Source organism: Camelus bactrianus, chromosome 13 (assembly GCF_048773025.1).
Source record: "Camelus bactrianus isolate YW-2024 breed Bactrian camel chromosome 13, ASM4877302v1, whole genome shotgun sequence".
In the NCBI taxonomy this organism is placed as follows: Eukaryota; Metazoa; Chordata; class Mammalia; order Artiodactyla; family Camelidae; genus Camelus; species Camelus bactrianus.
The window spans coordinates 78,023,316-78,035,367 of NC_133551.1; the positions used below are offsets into that span (position 1 = coordinate 78,023,316).

Consider the following 12,052-nt stretch of genomic DNA (forward strand, 5'->3'; position numbering starts at 1 on the left):
GCGTTACCTCTGCTCTTCCCCACTGCTGACCTCGGGCCAACACCCGCCCCGTGCGCCCCTTCTGGAGCCTCTGTCCTGGCCTTCCTCTTGCCAGAGCCACCGCTTTGCTGAAAACCCTCTTTATTTTGCTCGCTGAGTCCTCAGCATGCGCGCCGCGGGCCGGCCGGCCGTTGGCAACGGCCGCCTCTGCGCTCAACCCCGTCTCCGCACCGGCAGAAGTATTAGGTGTGTTTTGATTAAGCGGTTTAGCCAAAAAAGCGAGGTTTGCCCTCCAGCATTTGCTTCTCTTGTGGGTCTCCATGCCAGGACTGAGCTAAGTGGGGTTGCTCAAAACATCTTTTTCGACTCTTAAAATAAATACCCTCTGTTCTCCAAGAAGTCCGCCCAGAGGAGACACACACAGACGTCCATTCGCTCACAGCTCTGGAGCTCTGGCGTGTCCCCCGAGGGCGCCAGGCTTTCTGCTTGGTGTCACAGATGCGTCCCAGAAGGTTTCTCTCCCTTCCAAGTCATCTGTTATTGAAGCATCTGAAAACATACCTCCAGGAGGAAGCCCAGACGGGGCCCTGCCACGCAGCTCCCAAAACCAGAGAGAAGCCTGGCCTGTGGTCTGAGAGGTCACCAAGCGCCCTCATTTGCTGACCTCTTACTCTGGGCCTTCAAGCCCGCACCTCTGTCTGACCCTCTCCTGTCCACCGCTGAAGCTGCCTTTTCCACCCAAAGCCCAGTGTCTGGGTCCAGAGGGGGCTGAAAGCTGGTTCCAAGGCCCCTCCCTTGAAAAGGCCCCCATGGGCAGCGCCAGGGCTGTCCGGGCCGGTCACGGCCCAGGGTTGTCCTGGGAGCGGGGCTGGGGCCCCAGGGCATGGTGGAGAGCCGCCCCCATGCCAGCCCGGCTCTGAGCCGCACCCTCCTGACCTCTGGACACTGCGGGACGCAGTCTGAGCTGGCAGGTCAAGGCTGAGACGGTGACCCCTGGAGGTCAGCGGCTGTGGACCCCACACAGCCTGCCCCCTCAGGAGGGATCTACACCCAGCTGAGCTGTGTCCTCCCACGGGCCCAGGGAGCTCCCACCGCGGCTCCCAGGGCCGCGCCATGTCCAGCTCCTCAGCCCCTGCCCGTGGCCCCTCTGGGAGGAGGCGCTTATTAAAGAATGCTTCTCGGGCTGAGTCTCCGACCGGATCGGAGTCCTACCATGACGGTCACTGTCCCTGGTGTAACTGTGGCAGTGACGTGGTGACGGCGCAGGACGATGGTGATGGGCAGTCCTTCTGGGGGGCACAGGGGGTGCGTCCAGGCCCCGTGAAGGCGTGTCCCCGCACCATCTCACCACAGCCCCGTCTGGGCGACTGCTGCCACCAGGCCGGCTTTACAGATGGGAAGCGGAGGCTCGGGAGTCAGAGGGACGGGGCGAAGGTCAAAGAGCTGCTGGGCGTCCCGTGTCCCGGCCTCCTGACACTGGAGGCCCCGGGAGGCCGCTGGGGGTGCATCCGGTGGAAAGAAGCCACATGCCAGCCTTCCTGACCAGGACTCGCACCTGAGCCCCAGCCAGACCCTCCCAGGTGAGGGCCCTCCCCTGGCCGGGCCGGGCGGGCTGGGTGCCGGTCCCGCTGGCAGCTCTGCCAGGAACCGTGAGGGCAGCGTCACCGGCCGGGCCCACTCTGGCTCCCAAAGCAAAGGCTCCAATGGTGTTGACACAAACTCTTGAGCTCTCAACTGGGAGCGGGGAATATTTATTTATTTTTTGCATTAAAAAAAAAAAAAAAACCCTCAGCCTGGCTGTGTTTGAGCTACAGAAATGATTTTTTTGAAAGGCGCCTTGGACAGTGTTTTTAGCTTTTGTGCCTAAACAGATCCGTCTCAGTTCTTTCAAGTGAGATCTTACCCAATGAATGCAGACTCTCTCTTGACTCCTAAGAAAAATATTTACACAGTCAAGTACGGCACGAAAAAGGACCCAGGCTCCTTCAGAGGGCCCGTCCTGAAACGCACAGAGGTCTCCGCACGCTGTTGACATTCCCAGCCCGACATCTTCGCCTGCCCTCCCTCCCCGCCCCGCCCCTCCCCGCCCCTCCCCTCCTGGCCCCCCAGGCATCGCCCAAGCCTCCTGCCTGGGACCCCGAAGTCAGGGTCCATGCTCCTTCCTAGGAGCCCACCCGGGGTCCCACGGGAGGAAGCAGACCTGCGTGAGGGACAGCCACGTCCCAGCTTCCCAGCTTTTTCTTTGGTCGACAAGAAGCCACAGGTCACTCGGCCTCCAGGGCCTCATGCAAGGTTTTTATCTAGACTCACCCCTGCTTCTCCCAGATGCTCCCCGCTAGACCTCTGCCCTGGGAGCGGGCGCCTCTGTCTCTCTTGACTCCTGGGGGTGAGGCTGCAGGAGCTAACGAGGTGCAGACGGCTTTTCTGGCCAGCACGGCCCTGCCCGGACCCAGCTCACCGGGCACGGTTTGCCTGTGGACGGACGTGCCGAGAACACTGTGTCCGCTGGCTGCTCTCGGCGTGGCACGCGCCCCTCGGCTGGACACCCTGCCCGGCCCGGGGGTGCGGGTGCCCGCGCCGGCCCTTCTGCAGAGTGAACGGCGGAGTGAGTGAACGGATTCCTGCCCCCGAGGCTTCTCCCCGGGTTTCCGGCCCTGTCTGTCCCGGGCCTCCTGCCCAGCCTCGTTGCAGAACCGGCCTTTGAGTGCCCTGTGCCTGCGCTGCTCCGTGGAAGGTGCCTTGAAGCTGTGCTGACTCCGGTATCAGCTGCTTCAAACCCGCCCGCTCCTTCAGCAACACGACCACGAACACAGAAGGGGCCCCATAGACTCCGGCTGAGACCACGGAGCAAGGGGTCTGGGAGCTTCTGGGAGCGGGAGTGCTGAAGCAGGAAGTAGGGGTGGAGGTGGGCAGAGGTGGGCGGGGGCTGGGGAGCCGGCCCAGAAGACAGAAGAGACAGGCAGGTTTGGAAAGGCCCCCGGGGCCCAGCGGGGCATCCTCATGGGCTGGGCGGGGTTCGATTTGCCTCTGAGGGTGAGCAGGGATGCTGGTGCTGGCGAGATGGGTGGGTGGGGGCCGGTGGAGAGCAGGGGAGGAAGGAGGGCCTGCAGGACATGGCGGGGCAGGGCAGCCTCATATAAGCCCTGGTCCCCAGCTGGCTGGAGTCAGGGGTCCGCCCTGCGGAGAACACGGGCGTCTCCCCTGTTGGCCCGCGTGCCGGTGCGCACGGTGGGCCCCGGGGGCAGGGCTCAGGCTGCGGCCCTGGTTCCCCTCCATTAGCTGGGGAGCTGTCAGAGGTCGCCCAGGGAACAACGCTGAAGTGTCGGAGGACAGAGGGCCAAGTGGGTGCTGCTCCGGGCTCTGGGCTCACGCGAAGCACCAAAACCCGGGACAAGCCTGTGAGGACGGGCGGGGTCACCGTTAGGTGAGAGAGGCACAGAGAGGGAGCGCAGCCTCCCACCGCACCCCGCTGGCGTCCTCTGAGGCTGCTGGCCCTCGGGGACTGTGGTGAGCGGGGCCGGCGGGGCAGGGGCACAGATCGGGGCAGGCCTGTCAGCCCCTTTGCCAAGGAGAGACTGAAGGCAGCGCAGGTGTGGGCCTGCCTGGCCTCCGATGCAGGTCACCCAGGCATCTGATGGAACAGAGTTCTCGCTGCAACCGTGCGTGCGTCTTGCTGACAAAGGACGCCGGGAAATAAGGGCCGTGCCAACAGCCTGGGGCTCCCCAGCTCCCCCAGCCCACAAGCCACCTGGTTAACAGCTCAGAACCTTAGCCAACCTCATCGCCAATGCCCCCGGCAGACGGCAAGTCCCCGTCCTTGACCCGGGGTCACAGGCTCCTCAGAGCTGTCTGGGTGGGGGTCCCACTTCTCACTGCCGCCAGCTCCCGGCCTGGGCCGCAGCCCACCCAGGCCGCTCTGGGGCTGTGCCACAGGCAACAGGAAGGCACGGGGCGGCCCCTTCAGCCTGCCCCTGCAGTGACCTCGCCCGTCCCCTGTGTCTGATCCCATGGGGACAGGGGCGGGCTTGGGGACAGCGCTTGGGCTGGCCATCCTCCCTGGGGATGGCAGCTGTCTGGGGGATTGTCTGCAAGGATCCCCTCTCCCTAGATTGCCCACCCCCAGGGCGATCCTTTTCAAGAGAGAAGAGAGTGCCGGCCACCCCTAGCTCTGACGAACTCCCTCACACACTGGGCAGCTCCGGGTCTCAGAGCCCCTGCCCCTAGAAGACACTGCTCAGCCCTTCCTGAGCACTTTCTGAGTGGGGTGTCCTGGGTCCAGCCCTGACCCGGCCTGGGAGCCCCTGCCCTCCTAGATTGGTCCCAGTGGGGGGCTCCGTGTCCAGCTGAGCTCCCGGGCACAGGACAGCAGGCTCGTGGCCCAGACCGGTGAGGGAGCGCCGCCGGGTCCACGCGCACATTGGCAGCCTGGCACGGGCCCCCCCGCCTCTCCCCTGCCGGCGGCGAGCTGAAGACTGAGCCCTGGACGGTACCCGCAGATCCTTGTCCCGGGAGATGCATGTCCAGGGTCGCACCTGGCCTTGGTGGCCAGCTTCCTCCTCCTGCTTCTGGAAGATTGATGTCCCCAAAGGAAGTGCTTGTAAATCAGAAGAGCAGGGTGACATGTGGCACGTCCAGTCAATGACTTGTGACAAGCTATAACTTTCCGCCTTAGAAGGGGAGCGACTGGTGCATCCAGGGGCCTCGCAATAGCCGGTTCCAGGCACTGGACACGCACGCCCCGGAAACCGGGGGAAAGTTCTGCAGAGCTGCGTGTTTCTGGGTCTGGTGCCAGAGTCCCCTTCTGAGGGTTTGGGTGAGAGCAGAGAAAGCCAAGAGCTGGAAGGGACCGTGAGTACTAGGGAGGTCTCAGCCCTGCAGAAGGGTCCCGGGGGCCGACCCAGAAGAAAAGCCACATTTTCCGGGCTGCGAACTTGGTGTTGAAAGTTGGTGAGCCTGGCAAGACTCCCAGGGACATAACCCACTGCCCCCCGTCTCCTTCCCTCCTGCTCTCCGGGTGTCTGCACCCCAGGCTAGAGATCAGACACCAATGTCTGATGGGCACAGGGCTCACCGTCTCCTTTGGGGTCGCACGGCCTGGAGGAGGACGTGTGGGGGCTACCCCTCCTGATCCCTGATGCCAGAAGGCCACCCCTCCTGCATGTCCTGCACCAGCGCCCTGGACACGGGTGCAGCATCCCCACTGCCAGGCACTGTCTGGGCTGGAGCACAGAATGACCTCCGTCCCAGGAGCCCAGGTGACAGGCACCCGGGCCGGCCCAGAGGAAGATGCATCAGGGATGAGACCCCAGAAGAGAAAATCACCACAACTGTCACCAGTCCCCCCAGGTGCCCCGTTCTGGGTCCCGTCTAGAGTCCAGCACACCCCCGGGGCACCAGGTGAGCTAACGGGGGATGTGGGAAGTCTCCCAGCCAAGGGGGAGCCCTCGTGAGAGCTCCGGAGAACCGAGGGCTCCTGGCTCTGCCAGGACAAATAAAGGGGGCTGACAGGTCCATGTCCCCACTCTCCAGCAGCCACTCGGGGGCTGGAGACAGGACGGCCTTAACACGTGCCCGCTGGGTTTCCTAGAACGTTCTTTCATGTTCTGAAAGCCATATGTCCCTGTGCAGCCAACCCTTCTGCAGCCCCAGAACGTGGCTCATTCATCGCAAGTGTCAGCCGCACGCGGGACCAACTTCCCTGCTGTCCTCATGCCGGAGGACTCCCGCGGGCCGTGCGTGATGGCTCCTGGACCTTCAGACCGCCCCGGACACAGACCCCCCGGACACCTTGACGACAGCCGGTCCAGAGAAGCTGCTCCCGGGACCCTGCAGCCTGGTGCCTTTGCACCTCGGTGTCTCCCAAGGGGGGAAATAAATCACAGGTCAGTTAGTGGTTCTACACACGCATCTGTCTTTCATGCTCAGCCCTTTCTCGTTATAGAAATAACCTGCACATTGACAGAGTCATATTAATGCACTTCACCTTGACCCGGCTCATCGATAACTTGTTTGTTAAGATGATCCTTAATAATCATAAGTGAATAAGAAGGGGTCATAGATCTCCAGCCAAGGCTGCTTGCCACACACGAGTCTGAAAGCCCAGAGAGCCAAGGGGGGCGGGGGTGGGGTGTGTGCGCGTGCGCGACTGGGCTGAGGCTGGAACCTGACCCCCCCCCCACAACCCCCCGGGACTCGGGCTCTTCCTGGGCTGTGAGTTCCCACCGCCACCTCTGGGGTTTGGGGTAACCTTTAACAGCCTGAAGGTGGAGGGTCAGAGATCGTGCCCCTGCGCTTCAGCGCAGAGGTGAATGCGAATTCTCTTCACAACGTGAGCGGCACTTTCCAGGGACAGAGAAGTGACACAAAGTGAAAAGGCACAACCAGTGGTCACTGTGCCTGTGGGGCAACGCCCTGGGGGACCGAGGCCTTTCTGATAAAATTCCGGCCTCTGGTTCTCATCTTTCCATTATTCCACTTGCTCCCTCCGCAGATGCTAGTGGGCTCTCACTTCGGGGGTCTGCTCATGTGCAAGCCGGTGAAGCCAGAGATACACTGTTTCCACTTCTGGTTACAATAAATTAGCAATGACCATAGTGCCAGTGACTGTCAGCCCTGCCGAAGTCTCCTCTGAGTCCTTGCATTCAGCTCACGATAACCTTCTAGTAATCCCCACTTGCCCTCCGGAACGCTGAGCTCAGAGAGGCTGAGTTCCTCACCCAGCGGCACACAGCTGGGAAGTGGCAGAGCCGGGATTCCCGTGGGTCCGTGCCCAGAGGCGTCAGGTCACGCAGCCTCCCCAGAACTGGTTCCATTTGGAGCATCAAGCGGGGCTGGGGGAGGGGGGAGGGCGGCGAGGGGGCGGGAGGGAAAGACGAGGGAAAGGAGCTGTGCTGTGTCTCCCACAAGGAATGTTTCCAATCTGTAGGGAGGAGACAGTGCGGCAGAGCTGAGCGCGCAGGCTTTGGTCACAGCTGCCCTGCTAACTCGAGACCACCGTGCGCGGGGGCGGTGGGGGGCAGAGGGCCCCGAACAAGACCGCACACTTTCCTAATGGGACCCAATTACAGCAACAGCTGTGTCGAGGAATTCCGCGCTGATCCGCTGTGGAAAATGGGCAGCTTTGGAATCTTGCAGCCTCCATGCCCCGGCATCTGGTGCCAGAGCTCCCTTCTGAGGGTTTGGGTTCAAGAGGAGAGCAGCCCCTGCAGCCAGGAGCCCCGGGGGCCCGGACTGGCCCTCGGGGAGGGAGGCAGGTTGAACCCACGAAGCTTGGCCGGCCCACCCACCCCCACTCCGCCTCGGATTCCCAAGCAAACTCCGTGGGCCGCCTCCTGCCTTTCCAGCTCAGGGGCAGTCACGTTGACAACGCAGCCGAGGGACTTCCCAGGCTCGGGCATGCCCCGGGCTGCCTGCCCCGGGGGATGCTTCTCGGGGCTTCCTGGCTGACACGGGGCGTTGGCGGGACCCTCCTCGCTCAGGGGCCCTCACAGGGCAGCACAGAGAACCCCGGATCAGAGCCGCCTTGGCTAACCCCTGCACCCTTGCTAGCCAGCGTCGACTCCCTCATCTGCAAACTGGCAGCAAACGCATTGGAACAGAGGCGGCGCCCACACTGCCCACAGCGACCTAGCGACGAGGGAGATGAGAACGGGCGTGGGACCCAGGCTGCTTCCCAAGAACACAGGGCTGCTGCTGCTGCGAGGAGGTAACGACCGCCCAGGCTCAGCCGCAAAGCCCTTGTGGAGGGCGGGGGGTAGCCTCGTGGGCAGAGGGCCCCCCGGCGGCCTGGCCTCTGGCCCCTGGTGGGGTCAGCGGGGCAGATCCAGCCTGTGGCCGGTGTCCGTTCAGCTCGTGAGCTAAGAGAGCCATTCCGTGTTTAAAGGATTGTGAAAGTAAAACCACAGACAGCCGGCCGTGTTCACTGCCTGGTCCTCTGCAGAAGAAGCACGTTGCCCCCTGGCCCAGGGCAGACACTGTCGCCCGGAGGAAGGAGGAAGGAGGTCTCGTGTCCTCGGAGATGTGGGCACGAGGCTTCCGAGTGCGCGGTCAGCACGGAGGCTGGGGCGGGCAGAGACGGCTCCCCTGTCCCAGGGCAGCTTTGCTCAGCAGCCAAGAGACGCGGGGCGGCCAGCGAGCCGGGTTCCCAAGAACACCTGATCCTGCGAGCAGCTGCAGCGCCGCGCCCAGCCCGCCGCCCGGAGCGCATTCTCAGCTGCAGCCTCCCGCCAGGAAGAGACGGTGTGAAATCGGAAAGCAGTTTGAAACCACCCTGTTCCTTGTCTCTCTCTCTCTTTTTTCCTGTTTGTTTTGCTTAAAATTGTCACAAAGAAAATCTCCAGACACCCACTGGACCTTCTACCTCGAGCCCCTCGACGTCTCTGGATGCTCGGCCTCCCCGGAGATGGGGGGGGGGTCCCTTCCCAGGGAGGGCCCGGTGGCCGGGAGGGTCTGGCCCGCTGAGGTTCTGCCTGGGGGGCCGTGGGGTTGTGGGTGGGGGACACATCTTCATGACAATGCAGGGTCTCGAAGGCAGTTCCGGGGCCGCTCTCGCCACTGCCTTTGGGAGAGCCGCCTGGACCCCCGGGAGCGGGATGTGGACTGTAGGTGGAGTTCCAGCTCTCAAGACCCTCCGCTGGGGAGCGTGGTGCCCGACACTGCCCTCCACTGATTTCACTTTCTGACGACACTGCGAGGACCCAGGGATCCCCGTCAGCTGCAGGGAGACGTGCCTGCACGTCAGGCCACAGTGACACCCCCAGAAGTGCAGAGAACTGCTCACCAACGAAACGCAGACCCCAAAGCACCTGCTCACTGTCCTGACTTCTGCACAGAGCGCGATTTTATTCCGCGTCCCCTCTTTCTAACGAGTCACCGGCACGCACGAGGGTCATGTCGCTGCAGAAGACCACAGCTCCCCCCCGCCCCGGTGGGCTGGGAACCGAGGTCTGGACCCCACTGCTCTCCTCGGGGCCTGCGTCCGGTAGTGGAAAGTCTCCGACAAGGGCATGAGACGTGTGCCCTTCCTCTCTGCGGTCCTGGCGGCAAGCGTGGGCCTCTGTGATCCTTCTCGGGTTTTCCTGCCTGAAGTCAGAAGGGGCCGCTGGAACCCAGTCCACAGACCCTAGGGGGTGAGGTGGGAACACGCTCCCACCAGCCGGGGACCTGCAGCAGGAGTGGCCACTTGGGCCACACTGCCGGGGAGGGTGACACTCTGATGCTCTCCAGCCATGTGGCGTGCCTATCAGTGTAACGTGACAAGGTCACCGTCTGCCTGTGGATGGACTCAGAAAAATGACCCCCCCTAGTGTAGGGGGCAGAGGGGGCCCAGGGAGCATGTTCCCCCCCCCGGGGCCGTCCGGGGGGTTGGGAGGGCCCCCGGGGCCCGCTCAGGCTGCGTGCTTCTCCGGGCCTGCCCCACGACCCCTGAGCGGGTCTGCTGGCCGTCGGCGCCGCGGGAGGCGCTGTCCGCGCAGCCCGTGCCTGGGAGAACACGGCCTCGGGGAGGCGCTGCCCGCGCTCACAGAGTGCTCTTGGACACGATCAGATTTCTAAGACTCTATTCCTGGAGCTGAGAGATCTTGTTCAGCAACGTAATTTATTTGTTTTTTCCAAAGGTTGAGAAGAGAGCTGAGGTCGGCCAGGCTATGAACCACAGAAGGTCTGTGGGAGGACTGCCCATGGGGCTGGGGGCGGTCCAGAGTGTCCCATACCCGGAGGGCGGGGGGGACAGAGACAGAGACAGGGGAGACAGAGAGAGACAGAGAGAGACGGGGGAGACAGAGACAGTGAAAAATGGGGGAGGGAAAGACAGAGACAGAGTGGGGCGTGGGGGTCAGTGACAGGGAGAGGAGGGGCGGGGAGAAACAGAGGGGGACAGACCATGAGCAGCCTGAGGAGGACCCTCTGGTGGGGGCCCCGGAGAGCTGGGGAGAGTAGGGGTGGGTGGGGCTCAGGGACAGAGACCGGGGCCAGACGGAAGTCCGCAGGACTGTGCTGGGGGCGGGCTTGAGTTCAAGGACGAGGTTCACACCTGGACGTCTCGGTGGCCTGCAGCCAGGCCAGCTCCCGCCCCTAAGCACTGGGGAACAACCTCGAGGCGACCCCGGGCTGGCTGCTGGTTCCTGTCCGGGACTCGGGAGGCGTGCAGGTCTGCCCCTCTACGCCCTCTACGCCCTCCGCGGCTGGATGTCTTGTTTGGTCTAATGGTCTGGATTTCGGCACGTTCGTGAACTTAACAGAGTCCTCCCGGTGGGGAATGCCCTGGGAATGCCCTAGGTTTGCAGAGTCACCCGGCGGAAGGAGACAGGAGCCCTCTGGCCCTTTCCCCCGCCAGCTCCACACCTGAGGCCTCTCGTCTACGGAGGAGACACACTTGAGTGCCCTCACCGGTTCACTTCCCCCTAGAAGCCCTGTGGTCTCCAGGCTTCCGCGCCAGGGAGAGCCCCTCGGGCCTGGACAGACCCTCCCTTGGGGCTCCTCAGAAGAGGGGGTCCCTGTGGATTAAACCGGTGATGCCTCCTGGCTGCTGAGTCTTGTCCGGTTTTCCTCTAAGAGGAAAACCTTTTACTTGGATGAAACAGTGACATTTGGGATACGGCAGAGAGGCCACATCTTGAAACAGAGGCATGAATGTGACCACTGGGGTGCCTGTGGGTGCTGGAGCCGGAAAGGGGGTGCCGGCTGCAAAGCTCCCTGCAGACCAGCACCGCCCTCTCCGAGCCCCCGTGCGAGAGCCAGGAACGCAGCCAGCGAGGGAATTTGGTCTCTGCGTTTCACCAGCCAGGTCCCAGAGCCGGGCCCTGAGTCCCACATCCTGGGTCTGATTCTAGGCCCACAGCTCCCGACTCCTGACTTCGGACATCGGCCATGAGCGGGAGCCGCAGCGCCCGGCCACGGTCACGGCCCTGCTCTCCGGGCTTGTCCCCGGTCTGCCGCTCCGAGCACCTCCGCTCAGCAGCGCCTGCCTGGGAGACACCACAATCTTTTTACCCAATTTTCCAGCTGAGTTGACTGAGGTCTGTGAAGGTCGGGGAGCTTGCCCGGGGTCACTGAATAACACAGCTAAGCCTCTAGCCTCAGGACAAGGATGCAGAGCTCTGGCTCCTGCTCCTAATCGCTTAACCAAAGGCTCTTCCATAAATAATAGAAATCACAGGGCTTCGCTTTCCCTTAGAGGGTGAACGGACTCCCCAAACCGCCACCGGGGCTGCGGGCACGCACCGCCAGGCCCTTGCCGAGCAGCGGGGAGACCCGGGCCCGCGGCCCTGCTGGCTCCCGCGAAGGCATTAATTTGCACCAGCCGTCCAGGGACCTGGGAAGAGTCCGACCGTCGGCGCAGGCGACCGTGGCTGACTAGTCACCACTGACAGTTATTAGCCTATTATTAAACGTATGAATCGCCTCTTTCATGCCGCAGGCCTACCCGTAAAGTGCTTTATTAATGAACATTAACCAATCCAATTAGCAAAAGACACTGTTTTTGTGTAATTACTAATTTGAGGCTTTGTTCCGTCCTGGTCTTAAAGAGACAAGGCGCTGGGTGTTGATTACTGCAATGCTGTACAATTAAGAGAAGTGGTCGGGGCTCAGCCGGGGACCTTCTCCATCCCTGGGGTCCCGGGAAGGTACCCGGCCCTTGGAAGACCCGTGGGGGCTGATGTTTGTGGCGTTTAAGCGTCTCCAATTGCTTCCTCTCCCATCCAAGCTCCTCTCTGCAGTTGGCATGGCCTTCACCATCAGGAAGGGGAAATATTTATTTTTATTATAAATTTAGAGGCCAAGCAGTAAGGAACCTTGTTATTAAACACTCCGAGCCCAGTTCTGCTGAAAAGCTCAGAATCCAACTTTGAGTATTGATTGCAAGTTTTTTTTCTCATCAGATGCCAAGAGGAACACTGTGGGGAGAGATGTGTCGGGGGCGGCCGTAGTGGTCCGCTGTTCTGCTTACGTCTCTGAGCAAGCAGTTAGGTCTCAGAGACTCGGAGGCGGCCGAGATGGGGCCAGATGTTTAGATAAGAGCTGGACGCTGTGTGTGTGCACAGCACACCCGGCTCAAGGACCAGCTCGCATCCCG

At 62.4% G+C, this 12,052-nt stretch overlaps 1 protein-coding gene across 6 annotated transcripts in view; it reads right to left on the reverse strand.

Annotated features, from left to right (window-relative positions):
• Positions 1 to 12,052, reverse strand: part of PRDM16 (PR/SET domain 16) — a 309,339-nt gene that overhangs the window by 157,564 nt on the left and 139,723 nt on the right. The window contains exon 1 of one of the 6 annotated variants that reach the window (XM_074377636.1): positions 2,290 to 3,004. The exons of the other annotated variants lie outside the window; for them this stretch is intronic. The gene's annotated coding sequence lies outside the window, so the exon portion shown is untranslated. Of the gene's footprint in view, positions 1 to 2,289; positions 3,005 to 12,052 lie in introns of those variants that run through there. 6 annotated transcript variants of the gene reach the window in all.